The sequence below is a fragment of the Camellia sinensis genome, chromosome 13, assembly GCF_055761805.1.
Source record: "Camellia sinensis isolate YWXY chromosome 13, ASM5576180v1, whole genome shotgun sequence".
Classification (NCBI taxonomy): domain Eukaryota; kingdom Viridiplantae; phylum Streptophyta; class Magnoliopsida; order Ericales; family Theaceae; genus Camellia; species Camellia sinensis.
In genome coordinates, this window is record NC_138973.1 from 92,202,018 (window position 1) to 92,215,144 (window position 13,127).

At 32.9% G+C, this 13,127-nt stretch overlaps 1 long non-coding RNA gene and 1 other non-coding gene across 3 annotated transcripts; both read right to left on the reverse strand.

Annotated features, from left to right (window-relative positions):
- Positions 1 to 2,055: 2,055 nt before the first annotated feature.
- TRNAP-UGG (transfer RNA proline (anticodon UGG)) lies at positions 2,056 to 2,127 on the reverse strand. Its single transcript has one exon. It is a non-coding gene; the product is annotated as a tRNA-Pro (tRNA).
- A 4,010-nt stretch (positions 2,128 to 6,137) lies between these two features.
- Positions 6,138 to 10,024, reverse strand: LOC114315324 (uncharacterized). Of its 2 annotated transcripts, none has more exons than XR_014349237.1 (6): positions 9,659 to 10,024; positions 9,483 to 9,570; positions 8,546 to 8,728; positions 8,375 to 8,427; positions 7,784 to 7,854; positions 6,138 to 6,411 (listed from the first exon to the last, which is right to left on the reverse strand). It is a non-coding gene; the product is annotated as an uncharacterized LOC114315324 (long non-coding RNA). The 2 variants fall into 2 exon arrangements; XR_014349238.1 differs by having other exon boundaries at positions 9,801 to 10,016.
- Between the last annotated feature and the right edge of the window lie 3,103 nt (positions 10,025 to 13,127).

The window sequence follows — 13,127 nt, forward strand, 5'->3', positions numbered from 1 at the left end:
CGCTCGGCGCTCGACGACAAACTGGGTGCGCCTTTTGATGGCACGCCTTTTGATGGCACACCTTTTTATGGATTGGGCACGCCTTTTGATGGCACGCCTTTTGAAAGATTGGGCACACCTTTTGAGGGCACGACTTTTGAAGGCTCGATATCTATATCCATGTATATCTTTTGGGCAGCCTATATACACACTCATACAGTGTCTTCTACACTGGTCAGCTTTATCAATCCCTTTGTTTCAACCTCAAATAGGTTTCTATCTTCACACCTATTTGAGTTTGAGGGGGGGTTATACACAGTATCATGTATAAGTCGCTCATGGCGCACTCCCTAAGTCGCCCCCTTGGTGCACCACCACAACGGTCCGACATGACCCCATAAACTGTCCCGACATTGATTCCGGTCAGCTTCTACTACGGTCCGACATGACCCCATAAACTGTCCCGACATTGATTCCGGTCAGCTTCTACAACGGTCCGACATGACCCCGTAAACTGTCCCGACATTTATTCCGGTTAGCTTCTACAACAACGGTCTGACACGACCACACAGTGTCTGCTACAACGGTCCGACATGACCCCGTAAACTGTCTTCTACACCGGTCCGACATGACCCCATAAACTGTCTTCTATAACGGTCCGACATGACCCCATAAACTGTCTTCTACATCGGTCTGACACGACCACACAGTGTCTGCTACAACGGTCCGACATGACCTCGTAAACTGTCCTGCTACAACGGTCCGACATGACCCCATAAACTGTCTTCTACAACGGTCTGACACGACCACACAGTGTCTGCTACAACGGTCCGACATGACCCCGTAAACTGTCTGACACGACCATACCGTGTCTCCTATCCTGTTTTGTTTTTATTTATCAGTTTACTTTCATGTTTTGTTACTCTCTCCAAACTCAAGTTGGTTTGTGTCTAACCTCCTTCAGTTTGAGGGGGGCTGTTAAACCTACTCCACTAAACCTAACCCACTACACCACTACCACCTCCACTTCACCTACTCCACCACTCCATCTCCACTTTACATCTCCTATATAATGTACATACAATACAAACAATATACATCAATCAATAATACATACAATTTATTCTCTCTCTATCAATTTATCTTACAGTATGTATGGCTCTTGGTTTAAAAGAATGGTAATGTATGGAGAAATTTATAAATGTTGAATTTTTGAAGGGGAAAAAAAAGAAAAGAATCGAAGGTTTAGCTTACTGAAATAAAAAATTTAAAAACACTTATTGTCTTTATTTTATACAAAATAGATTTCAAAAAATCGTTTTTTATGCTTACAATTGTGAAAGAAATTGATTATGAAAAATATAATTTTGGAGCCAATTTATTAAGAGAATTATTTGGATCTTGTTAAGTTTGTGTTTTTAAATATTGGATTTATTAGGCATCATTATGAAAAATAGAAAATTAAACAGCCAATCTTTTTTGGGTAAGAAACAACCAATTTATTGTGCAGAATTATTTAGATCTTGCATTGCTAAGTTTGTGACTTCCCACTTAAAACATAAATGTTTTTTCACTGCATAATTGAATGCAAAATTGTTCAGTGCAAGATAACAATATAGAGTAGTTCTGTGAATCTATGATGCACTATCTGATAATCAAAAAACAAAAAAACACTCAATGTTGAGAATTTAATCTTAAAGAACTATTGTATAATTTAAATTCAAATCTTGTACAAAAAGACCTGGGTCTAAATGAATTTGGATTGCACATGAATTTTTGCGGAAAAAAATCCAAATATGTAATATTGTTGTTAAACAAATTCATTTGGTTTTAAAGTGATTTAATGGCTAAATAATGTACGGAGAATTTTATAAATATTGAATTTATGAAGAGAACAAAAAAATAAAAATAAAATCAAAGGCTATGCAGCTTATGAAAATAAAAATATATTAAAAAATTTGGAAACACCTATTGTCTTTATTTTGTACGAAATAGATTCCAGAAAATAAAAAATAATTTTTATTGTGCATAAATATTGAATTCATTCACACTAACAAAATCTGATTAAAAAATACTGGGGCGTTCCGAGAATCGAACTCGGGACCTCTTGCACCCAAAGCAAGAATCATACCACTAGACCAAACGCCCACACTTTCGTCACTTGCTTTACAAACTAAGTTATAACTTTTGTATATTTTATACAACATATATGAATTTCTTGTAAAGTATCTTTTAGAAACTTTTATAAATTCTCAATTTAATATCCATAACGAAATATTTTTTTCTTCATAAAATTCATAAGTTTTCTTCATAATATGTTTTTTTTATGTCTAAAATATTGTAAAGCATAAATTGAAAATAAAATAGAATAAAATAACTTACAAAGACCTCTCATTTGTCAATATTTATTAATGATAATAAATGAATACATGTAGAGTAATTACTTTCTTTTACCTACTATACTTGAAAACATTAATTGCTATATAAGAATATATTTATTAAGAAATTATAGAAGAACTCTCAACTCATTAACATCCATAATGAACAATATTATTATTATTATTATTTAATGTTTTTTCACAAAGAACAAGTGAAAGAGGGTGATTTAGATTTTACAAATTGACGACAATTTCCAGGTAATAATTTATCTATGTCTCTATCTCTCTTTTATTTTAACATTATGTGATATTTTTAATTTATAAATTTTATGATTTTGTTGAAAAATCATTTCACTTAGTTAAAGGAAAAGTGGAGTTCTAAAATTTTAAGTCAAGTTTAATTAAATAATAAATATAATTTCATTGACTAGTAACTTAAGTTTGTCGAAGTCGTGTTTTATTGATTAGTAAGTCATGTTTAATTAAGCAGTAAGTAGAGTTTGATTAAGTAGTAAGTGGAAACTTATTGAGTAATAACTAAAGTCTAATGGGTAAAAGTTTGATGACGAGTCTCATTGTGTAGTAAATGAAATCTCATTAAATAGTAAATGGAGCAAGTGAAATATCATTAACTAGTAAGCAAATTGAGTAGTAAGTGAAATCTAATGAAATAGTAAGTACTAGTCCTATTGGTAAGTCAAGTTTGATGGCATAGTAAGTAAAATATCAACGAATAGTAAGTAGAGTATCATTAAGTAGTAAGTAAGATTTAACTGAGTAGTAAATCAAGTCAAATGAAGTGGTGTCTTATTGAGTACTAAGTTAAGTTTAATAAATTTTTACATTTTCACATTTTGTTTAAAATTCACATTTCTGTTTATTAATGATCATTCATTGTAACTCTACTCATAATTTATTATAATTCTATTTTCCGCTCAATAGTAATGGAGTCTTATTGAATAGTAGTCACGTTTGGTTGAGTTGTATGTAAACTTGATTGAGTAGTAAGTGAAGTAAGAATGAGTAGTAAGCTAAATCTAACTAACTAGTAAGTAGGATTTAATTAAATTGTCAATAAGTCTGATGAAATAGTAAGTAAAATCTCATTAAGGCCTCGTTTGACAAGTGTCTGCTTTAGCTTAAAAGTCAAAAAATTACTAAAAAAAAATCAAAAAATCTATAACCTATACCAAAAAGTCAAAGATTCCCTTTTCTTTTTACTTTTTGCATATCTTTTCGTAAAAAAGTAAGAAGTCATTCCAAACATACTACTTTTTTTTACCTCGTATTTTCGCCAAAAAACCAAAAAGTTACTAAATAGCATGTTATCAAACGAGGCCTAAGTAAGTAAAATTTAATTGAGTAGTAAGTCAAGTCCAATCATTAAATAGTAAGTGAAATTTAATTGAGTAGTAAATTACGTCAAATGAAGTGATATCTTATTGAAAACTAAGTTAAGTCTAATAAATTATTACATTTTTATATTTGTTTAAAATTCATATTTCTTGTTTAATATTTAAAATTCATATTTCTATTTATTACTGACCATTCATTGTGATTCTACTTATAATTTAATCTAATTCTATTTACCACTCAGTAGTAATGAAGTCTTATTGGCAGCTAATAAGTTGGATACCAATAAAATTTTTAGTATTGGCATTTAATAACAAATTATGTATATAATCTAAACGGTTTGGTTCGGTTCCAATTGGATTCATAACTATAATATCACGTGATTGAACCGTGTTTAATGGAATAATTAAGTAAATCAAGTACCATTGAGTAGGATAGAGCAAATCTAATGAAGTGATGTCTTATTTAGTAAGTCATGTTTGATTAAGTAATGAATGAATTTAATTAAATAGTAAATAGAGTATCACTGAGTAGTAAGTTGAGTCTCATTGAGTAGTAAATAGGGTTTAAATGAGTAATAAATCAAGTCTAATGAAGTGGTGTCATATTGAAATAATAAGTAGAGTATTGTGTCTCATCGAGTAAAAGGTAGGATTTAATTTAGTAGTGAGTCAAATTTAATAAAATAGTAAGTAGAGTTTCATTGAGTAGTAAATGAAATTTAATAAAATAGTAAGTAGAGTCTCATAGAGTAGTAAGAATGGTTTAATTAAATAGCAAGTCAAATCTAAAAAGTGATGTTTTATTGAGTAATAACATGTTTGATTACGTAGTAAGTCAAATTTGATAGAGTAATAAGTGGAGTCAGATTTAATAGCAACTAGAGTATCATTAAGTAGTAAGTAGAGTTTAATTGTGTAATAAGGCCTAGTTTGGGTACCCACAAAAATGTCAAAAAGTTAAAAATTATTTAAAAAGTTAAAAAATTATCACTATTCATCAAAAAAAATATTAAAAAATTAATTAACACAAAATTACTTCTCAAACAACTCTGACGGCAGAGCAAGCGAACTGAGTTTTGGGAAAAATTACTACTTTGTTTAGGTGTACAAATAACACGGTACTGTTCGATCTGTGGGGGCTTATCATGGGTCTTTTTTTAATAATCTAAACCGTTCAATGTGTAGAACTTGTCGAGTACTATACGCTTGCAAAAAATCACGTTGATCAGATATCGGTAACTATATGATCAAATCAGTTAAAATTTATAAAATGGATGGTGTTATAGTTAACGGTTGAAAGCAAACTAATTCGATGAGATAGCTATCGATATCCGATCAACGTAATTTTTTACGAGAATACAGTAATCGACGAGTTCTACACAGTAAACAGTTTTGATTAGAAAAATGGGTCCAGTCGTGGGCCCCCACGGGCCGAACAACATCTCCAATTCAATGCCTGAAAAGCAAGGAATCATTTCCTAGCCACTACTCTCCGACGCTGTCCTGACTTCACCCGATCCTACAACCTATTCCTTCCGATCTTCTCCTATACACTAATTTATATAATTTTTTAATACATATTTTTTCGTAAAAAGTCAAAAAGTTATCCTAAACAACCATATTTTTTTTCTCAACCTTTTAGCTCAAAAAGTCAAAAAATACACTTATTTAGGACACCCCAAACAACCCCTAAATCAAGTCTAATAAAATAATGAATGGAATATTATTCAGTAATAAATCATGTTTGTTTCAAGTCGTTCGAATTTCACTTACCATTTATTATGACTACTTATCATTTATAATATCCACACTTCTTACTAACATTGGTTCAAATTTCACTACAAAAAAATTGACTTTTTGCGACGGTAAAATACCGTCGCTAATACTCCTACTGCCGTCGCTAATACTTTTTGCGACGGCAAAATAACTTTTTGCGACGGCAAGAGGGGGGTCGCAACTGCAGGGGTTGCAAAAGAGTTTTTGCGACGGTAAGTGCCGTCGCTAATATTTTGCGACGGCATTTTTACCTTTTTGCGACGGTACCATGCAGTCGCTAATAACGTTTGAAATTTCTTGACTTTTTTGCGACGGCTCTATTTTACCGTCGCTAAAAAGGTTATTTGAGACGGCAAAAAACACCGTCGCCAATAGTCTTTTTTTTAAAAAAAAACACTGTTTTTTGCGACGGGTGGTGCCGTCGCAAAAAGTATAAAAAATGAAATTTTCTATTTTTTGCGACAGTGTAATACCGTCGCAAAAATATTAAAAAATAATAAAATTTCTATTTTTTACGACATATAATATCGTCGCAAAAAGTAAACCTGTAACAAAATTAATAAAAATATTAAAATTTTTTATTTTTTCCGACGGTGGTACCGTCTCTCTCTAAGAGCTAATTATTTACATTCCATTCACAAAAACATCATAACAGAAAATAAAAATAAAAATTAATCAAACCATCAAATTCAATATTTTACAAAGAACAATTAAATTGTAAATGTTCATAAAAACATATTTAAATTATAAAATTCACCCAAATCCTAAAAAAAATAAAATAATAAAATAAAATCTAAAAGAAACATATTTAATTGAATGTCAGACTCTCTAAGTGACTGAGAATCTACAGGAGGATTTGATTTTGCTGTTGCTGTGAGATTAATCCTGGGGGATCCAACATCTGAATCATCACCTCCAAAAGCCTAAATGAACAAAAAAACAAACATTATAATGAGGAAATAACAATGTCAGACCTGGTTAAATGTCAAAATAATAAAGAACAAATCACATTTTTTAAAGAAATAAACGAATGTTAAAAACAAATTATTACATTTTAAATAATTGTTGTTTCTATTCTTTGATCTGTGAAACTATTCAGCTAATCATTCAGCTCATATAATCTCTAAAGTGAGCACTAAATCCCTAGTCTTCCTCTTATTTAGTTTCTCAACCAAACCTGATCTTAAGGTACTGTTCTGAAGACACTGTTCACAGCATCCCAAAGGACCCAAACAGTCCTTTCCTTCTTTGTTCAATTAATTCTCCAACCCTTGACCTTATGATATACTCTTAACCCCCACCCACCCCACCCCCCAACATCCCTTCAAATATATTTCTTAAGAAATCATCATTCTCTTATTTTCTTTTCTTCTTTTCTTATTTTTATTTTTATGTTTTCAATCTATGTAAAGGACGTCAAAAAAAGGTTCTTAATTTAAAGAGAGAGTTTTTAACTTACAGATGAAAAGAGAATCTATTAACAACACAATCTGCTTAAAGGATTAAGACTTGCCTTAGAACAGAAAACCTCAATCCATATCCATTCAAAGCTTCATGGGTTTCAGATCACAAGTCTCAGAGCACATAAGGAAGTACAGAAATGAATCTAAAAAAGCAATCTGAGAACATTTCCTTGGGTGACTTTGTGTTTCATAGTTTTCAATATATTATAAACTAAAGTAACATTTATTCTCTATCTCACTGTGTATGTGTGACAAGCACATGTGGCTGGGCTATGTCCAAGTGAATCCAAAATGTTGCCCCCTTTATCCTTGATTAATGATTGGGTAATGAAATAAACATAGAATTTAACTTTTCATCATTTAATTTTTCTTCAGCTCTACCCAATTATTTATTACTTGTTCTGTTTGGACTCTTGAGGTTCCTCACTGAATAGGAGCACCATAAAATTTTTACTTCTTGAGGTTCCTCACTATAAAAGTATAGGTTATGGTTCAATTTGCACCAACTTCACAAAAGTGTCTTTCTGATTCTCTTTCAAGCCTCTTTCCAAATAAGACACTTTCGCATGTTCTACCATTGATTTCCATTTGTCTCCACTAACTTTTTCAACATCATATTTAACTAAAAAAAAAATTAAAACTATAAACAGCATTATAAGCTACACCAAACGACACATATATCTCATATAAAATGGGACTAGTGAGAAAATGGGCACATGCACATGCCCCAAGACCCATGATGTATGAAATAGAAATAGAAATCACAAAGAAGGTATTTAAACAGCTGCACCTTTATTAAACAAAATAAAAAATCACATTAAGAGCAACTTACATCAAAAATGTTCTCATACTCCTCCAAAAGTGTTGTGATGATGGCTTGAGCATTATTAGCAGCATTTGCGGCTGCAAGAAGCTCTTTGGAACAAAATCAAATGCAAAATTGTTGTATAGCATAATGGTAAAACTTGAACTCAAATATCTAATAAGAGACCATCTTATTCACTAAATCAATCTCTTAAAATTGTTAAAATAATAATAATAAAAAAAATTAAACAAACAAGAAAATAATGTGGCTCCAACAATAAAAGAAAACGATTCAATATTCTTAGAGTACCATCATAACATGTGCACGAGTTACTCCCAATTAATGAGGTTGTATAAAAGATAGATAAAATTGACTTTATTTATCAACGAACAGACCAACGTGGGCCAGGTCGGCAGGTTATACTCATCCTATTATTTGGTGCTCTTATTAGTTTGAAAGCACCATATCAACATGGTGAGTAGTAAGTAATTGCTTAATAGTTAGCGGGTAGTTTTTATGGTAATAGATTGTTCAAATCTAATTTAAAAACATAATCAAGTTTTAAATTTTTCTTGAAGTTTGAATTATTTACATTCAAACGAGTTTTTCTTTTATTACCTGAATTGAATTCTTGTTGAAGTGACCCAAATCAGCAAACATAGCCTCAGCCCCTGTCCCATTAAATTAACAACTTTTCAAATCAAAATCAAACTTATTTATATATTTAATAAAACCCAAAACAATAAGATTACATACAAGTGTTGACCATAGAGAAACAAACAAACATACCAGTTATGCACAAAAATATAGCACCAAGGAGAGTCCATCCAGTGACTCCATTTCTTGAAAAAAATATGATGATATAGTGAGGAGACAAGGCCTTGAAAACAGAGGGTTCATACTTAACAATGTTGTATACTCCAATGGCGATGTTTGAGCCTTATTTTCCTGCAAACAGAGGGCCTTATTTTCCTGCAAACAAGAACACAAATGATGTGTTTCAGTTAAGACATCAATAACGAACTATATATATATATGAATAAATTTACGAATACATAAATAGGTCACAAAATCGGATTTACAATAATAAACTTTGTAAATTTTTTGTCTATTTGTATTCTGAATTCGATTCTATGATAAGTTTCTGCGGTATTAGCAGAAGAGATAATAATTAAAAGATGCCCTTTCAAGAACAAGTGCGAATGGAGCAATAACGAGAGTGGCAACAGCATGACGATACTCTATGAGTACAAAATTGCTCACTCATTCCACGCTTCAAAGAAACCAAGGTGATGATGAACATGCCTGCATATCCAAACTGCAGGGTGATCATAGCCAAGTAAGGTTTTAGCTTTGTGAATATGAGGCTCAACATCCTTGGCTTTTGGCCTCCCATTTTCCTCTCCTTTTCTTTGTATATATAATCAAAAAGACTAAAATTTCCACAGTGAAAAGCACAATTTGAACGCAAATAGGATACGAACACAGAATCAAGCAAAATGAATATAATAGAGACCAAAATTGAGAAGAAGACTCGCAGCTTGTAATTTAATTCCAAAACACACAAACCACACAAACATTCAAATTTAATTTTCAAGTTTTATAAAATTAAATCCTAATCATTTAAAAAATCACTGTAAAGAATCTAGAATCATAACACACAGAACACAGATTCGATCGAGGCAAGAGAGAGAGAGACAGAGATTGAGAGAGATAGAAGCTTTACCCGTGAGTAGATCGGTGCGATGAGAGAGTGAGACGATCGGTGTGATGCGATTCAGACCAAAACAAACACACAGAACACAGATTCAGATCTGTTGGTCCAACAAACACACAGAACACAGATTCAGATTCGATCGAGGCAAGAGAGAGAGACAGAGATTGAGAGAGATAGAAGCTTACCCGTGAGTAGATCGGTGCGATGAGAGAGTGAGACGATCGGTGTGATGCGATTCAGACCAAAACAAACACACAAAACACAGATTCAGATTCGATCGGGGCGAGAGAGAGAGAGAGACAAAGATTAAGAGAGATAGAGGCTTACCCGTGAGTAGATCGGTGCGATGAGAGAGTGAGACGATCGGTGCGATGAGATGAACAACGAGAGAGTGAGAGAGAGACAGTGATAAGATGAGAGTGATCGCCGATCGGTGCAAAACATGAAGATTAACAACGAAACGAGAGAGTGAGAGAGACAGTGATGAGATGAGATGAGACTGAGAGAGTGAGGTACAGCAATTAGGGTTTTTTCTTTTGTTTGTCATAGATGAGGTGAGTGAGATGGTGAGAAATGAACGGTTAGATTTGAAAGCGGGGGAACAAAAAAAAAAAAAAAAAAAGGTAGGAATTATATTAGATTTAAAATAATTTTTATAGTTGATGAATTTTTTTTTTTATTTGGTAAAGTTAAAAATTTATTTGTTTTATATTTATTTTAATGAATAAAAAATTATTATTATTTTTTTATTTGGTAAAAGTAGGAATAATATTTTCTATTAAAAAAAAGTTAATTTTTTGTGGTCAATGAAAAAGAGAGAAGATAGATGAGAGAAGAGATAAATGAATGAGAGACACAGAGAGAGAGAGAGAGTCAAATAGACAGAGAGAGAGAGAAGAGTGATGAATAAGAGAGAGAAAGAAAAGAGAGAGAAGAAGATGAAAAAATGGGTGAAAAGATATAGACAAAGAGAGAGACAGAGAGAGAGAAAAAAAAAGAGCGAAAATAGATAAATAAGAGAGAGAGAGAAAGAGATGAGCGAGAGAGCGAGAGAAAAAAATAAGAGAGAGAGAAGAGAGACAGAGAGAGAAGATATATGAAAGAGATAGAGAGAAGAGAGATGGACGAGAGACATAGAGAAAAAGAGAGAGATAGACAGATAGAGAAGACGACTTTTCTAAATTTTTGCTGATATTTCTTCACCATACCCTCCATCCTCACCTACCCAAGAGACGACGGGTGTCGGAGGGAAAGTCGGAGGGAGGGAAGAGAGGGTAGTCGAAGTTGAGAGAGGAGAGAGAGAACCAGAGGTTTCGCCATTTGTGAGAGAGACAGGTGGTTCGAATGGCATCAAGAGTGGGGAGAAATGAGAGAATGAGGAGGAGGATGAGGTCCGGGAAGTCATTTAGGTTAGGAACGGTGGTGGAGTCACCGGTTGTCTCCGCCGTCGCCGTCTATCTCTCGAGAGGGGGGTAAGAACAGAGAGAGACAAAGTGGTCGCTAAAAGTGCATTTTCTTGTAGTGGAGAGCTCAGTAAATAGAGAAACGATGAGGGAGAGAGTGAGTAATGTGAACACAATGGAGGAGAGAGACAAACAGACAGACAGACACATAGAGAGAAAGAGAGAGAAACAAAAGAGTGAGAGACAAACAAACAGACACAGAGAAACAAAGAAAGAGAGAAAAGTGATAAGTGAGAGAGAGATAAAGAGAGAAAGAGATATAGAGAGACAGAGAGACAAAGAGAGAAAGAGATAGAGAGAGACATATAGAAAGAAAGCGAAAAGAGATGAACGAGAGAGAGAATAGAAAAATAGAGAGATAGAGAGAAAAGAGATGAGCGAGAGAAACAGAGAGAGAAAAAAGAGATGAGCGAGAGAGACAGAGAGAGAAAAGAGACGAGAGAGATAGAGAGAAGAGAGATGAGCGAGAGAGACATAGAGAGAAAACAAATGAGAGAGATAGAAAGAAGAAAGATGAACGAAAGACACACAGACAGACAGACAAACAGACAGATAGACAAACAGACAGAGAAAGAAGAGTGATGAGTGAAAGAGAGAAAGAGAAGAGTGGTGGTAGTTAAATGGCATTTGCAGTAGTGGTAAATGTAGTAGAGAAGATGGGTGGTGAGAAAGAGAGATGAGTGAGAGATGAATAGAGAAAAGAGATAGAGAGACAGAGAAAGAGACAGAATGATGAGCAAGAAAGAGACAAAGTGGTCGCTAAAAATGCATTTTCTTGTAGTGGATCGATAAATCGAAAGGGAGCTCAATAAATAAAGAAGACAGATAATTCAAAACTCTTTTCAAAATTTAATTCAAATCAATTTTTTAAATATTTTAAAAATATTTTAATTTTGTGAGAGACAGATAAAGAAGAAAGATAGAGAGACAGAGATAGAGTGATGAGCGAGAGAGAGAAAGATAGACAAAGTGGTTGCTAAAAGTGTATTTTCTTATAGTGGATCGATAAATCGAGAATGAGCTCGATAAATAGAGAAGATGAGAGTAAGAGAGTGAACAAGGCGAACATAGTGAGGGAGAAATAGACAAATAGACAAGTAGACAGAGAGAGAGTGAGAGGAGGGTGATGAGTGAGAGAGAGACAGGAAGAAAGAGATAGACAGAAAAAGAGATAGAGAGAGAGAGAGATGGAGAGATAGAAAAAGAGAGAGAAACAAGAGATAAGCGAGAGATAGACAAAAAGAAAGAGAAATAGAGCGAAAAGAGATGAGCGAGAGAGAGACACAGAAAAAGAGAGAGACAGAAAGAGAAGAAAAATGAGCGAGAGAGATAGAGAGAGAGAGAAAAAAGAAATGAGAGAGATAGAGATAAGAGATATAGGCGAGAGACACAGAGAGAATAAGAGAGAGAAACAGGCAGACATAGAAAGAAGAGTGATAAGTGAAAGAGATAAAGAGAAGAGAGAGAGAGAGATAGAGACAGAGAGACGGGAAGATGAAAAAATGAATGAAAAGAGAAATGGTATATCAAAAGAGTAAGACGACATTGTTTTTTTAAATTTTTTTTGCGACAGAAAAATACCGTTGAATTTATTCAAACCATTTTGTGACTGCATATATATGAAGCTATCTCAAAACCACAATCACTATGCTAGGTTAGAGTTTTCCAAAAACTCTTTTGAGAAAATTAAACTTTCTTGTTTTCCGTGTTATATTGTTTTTACTGAATTTTTTAAATATTTTAAGTATTTTTTAAAATTTTTAGACACACCTAACATAAATACACCTAAAAATTAAAAAAATTGTAAAAAAAATCTTTTAAAAATTCACTAAATACCAAAAATACAATAATTCAATACATTTTTTTGTATTTTTATGTATTTATTAATTTTTAAAAATATTTTTTCATAATTTTTTTATTTTGTAGATACATCTAAGTAAGGTACATCTAAAAAAAATATTTAAAATTTTAAAAATATTCACTAAAAAAAAACACGAAAGTCACTTTTTGCGACGGCAGAAAATGCCGTCTCAAAAAAGCAGAGTATTTGCGACGGCACCATTTACCGTCTCAAAAAAGCAGAGCATTTGCGACGGCACTATTTGCCGTCTCAAAAAATGAGAGTATTTGCGACGGTATTTAGTGCCGTCGCAAATGCTCTGCTTTTTTGAGACGGCAAATGATGCCGTCG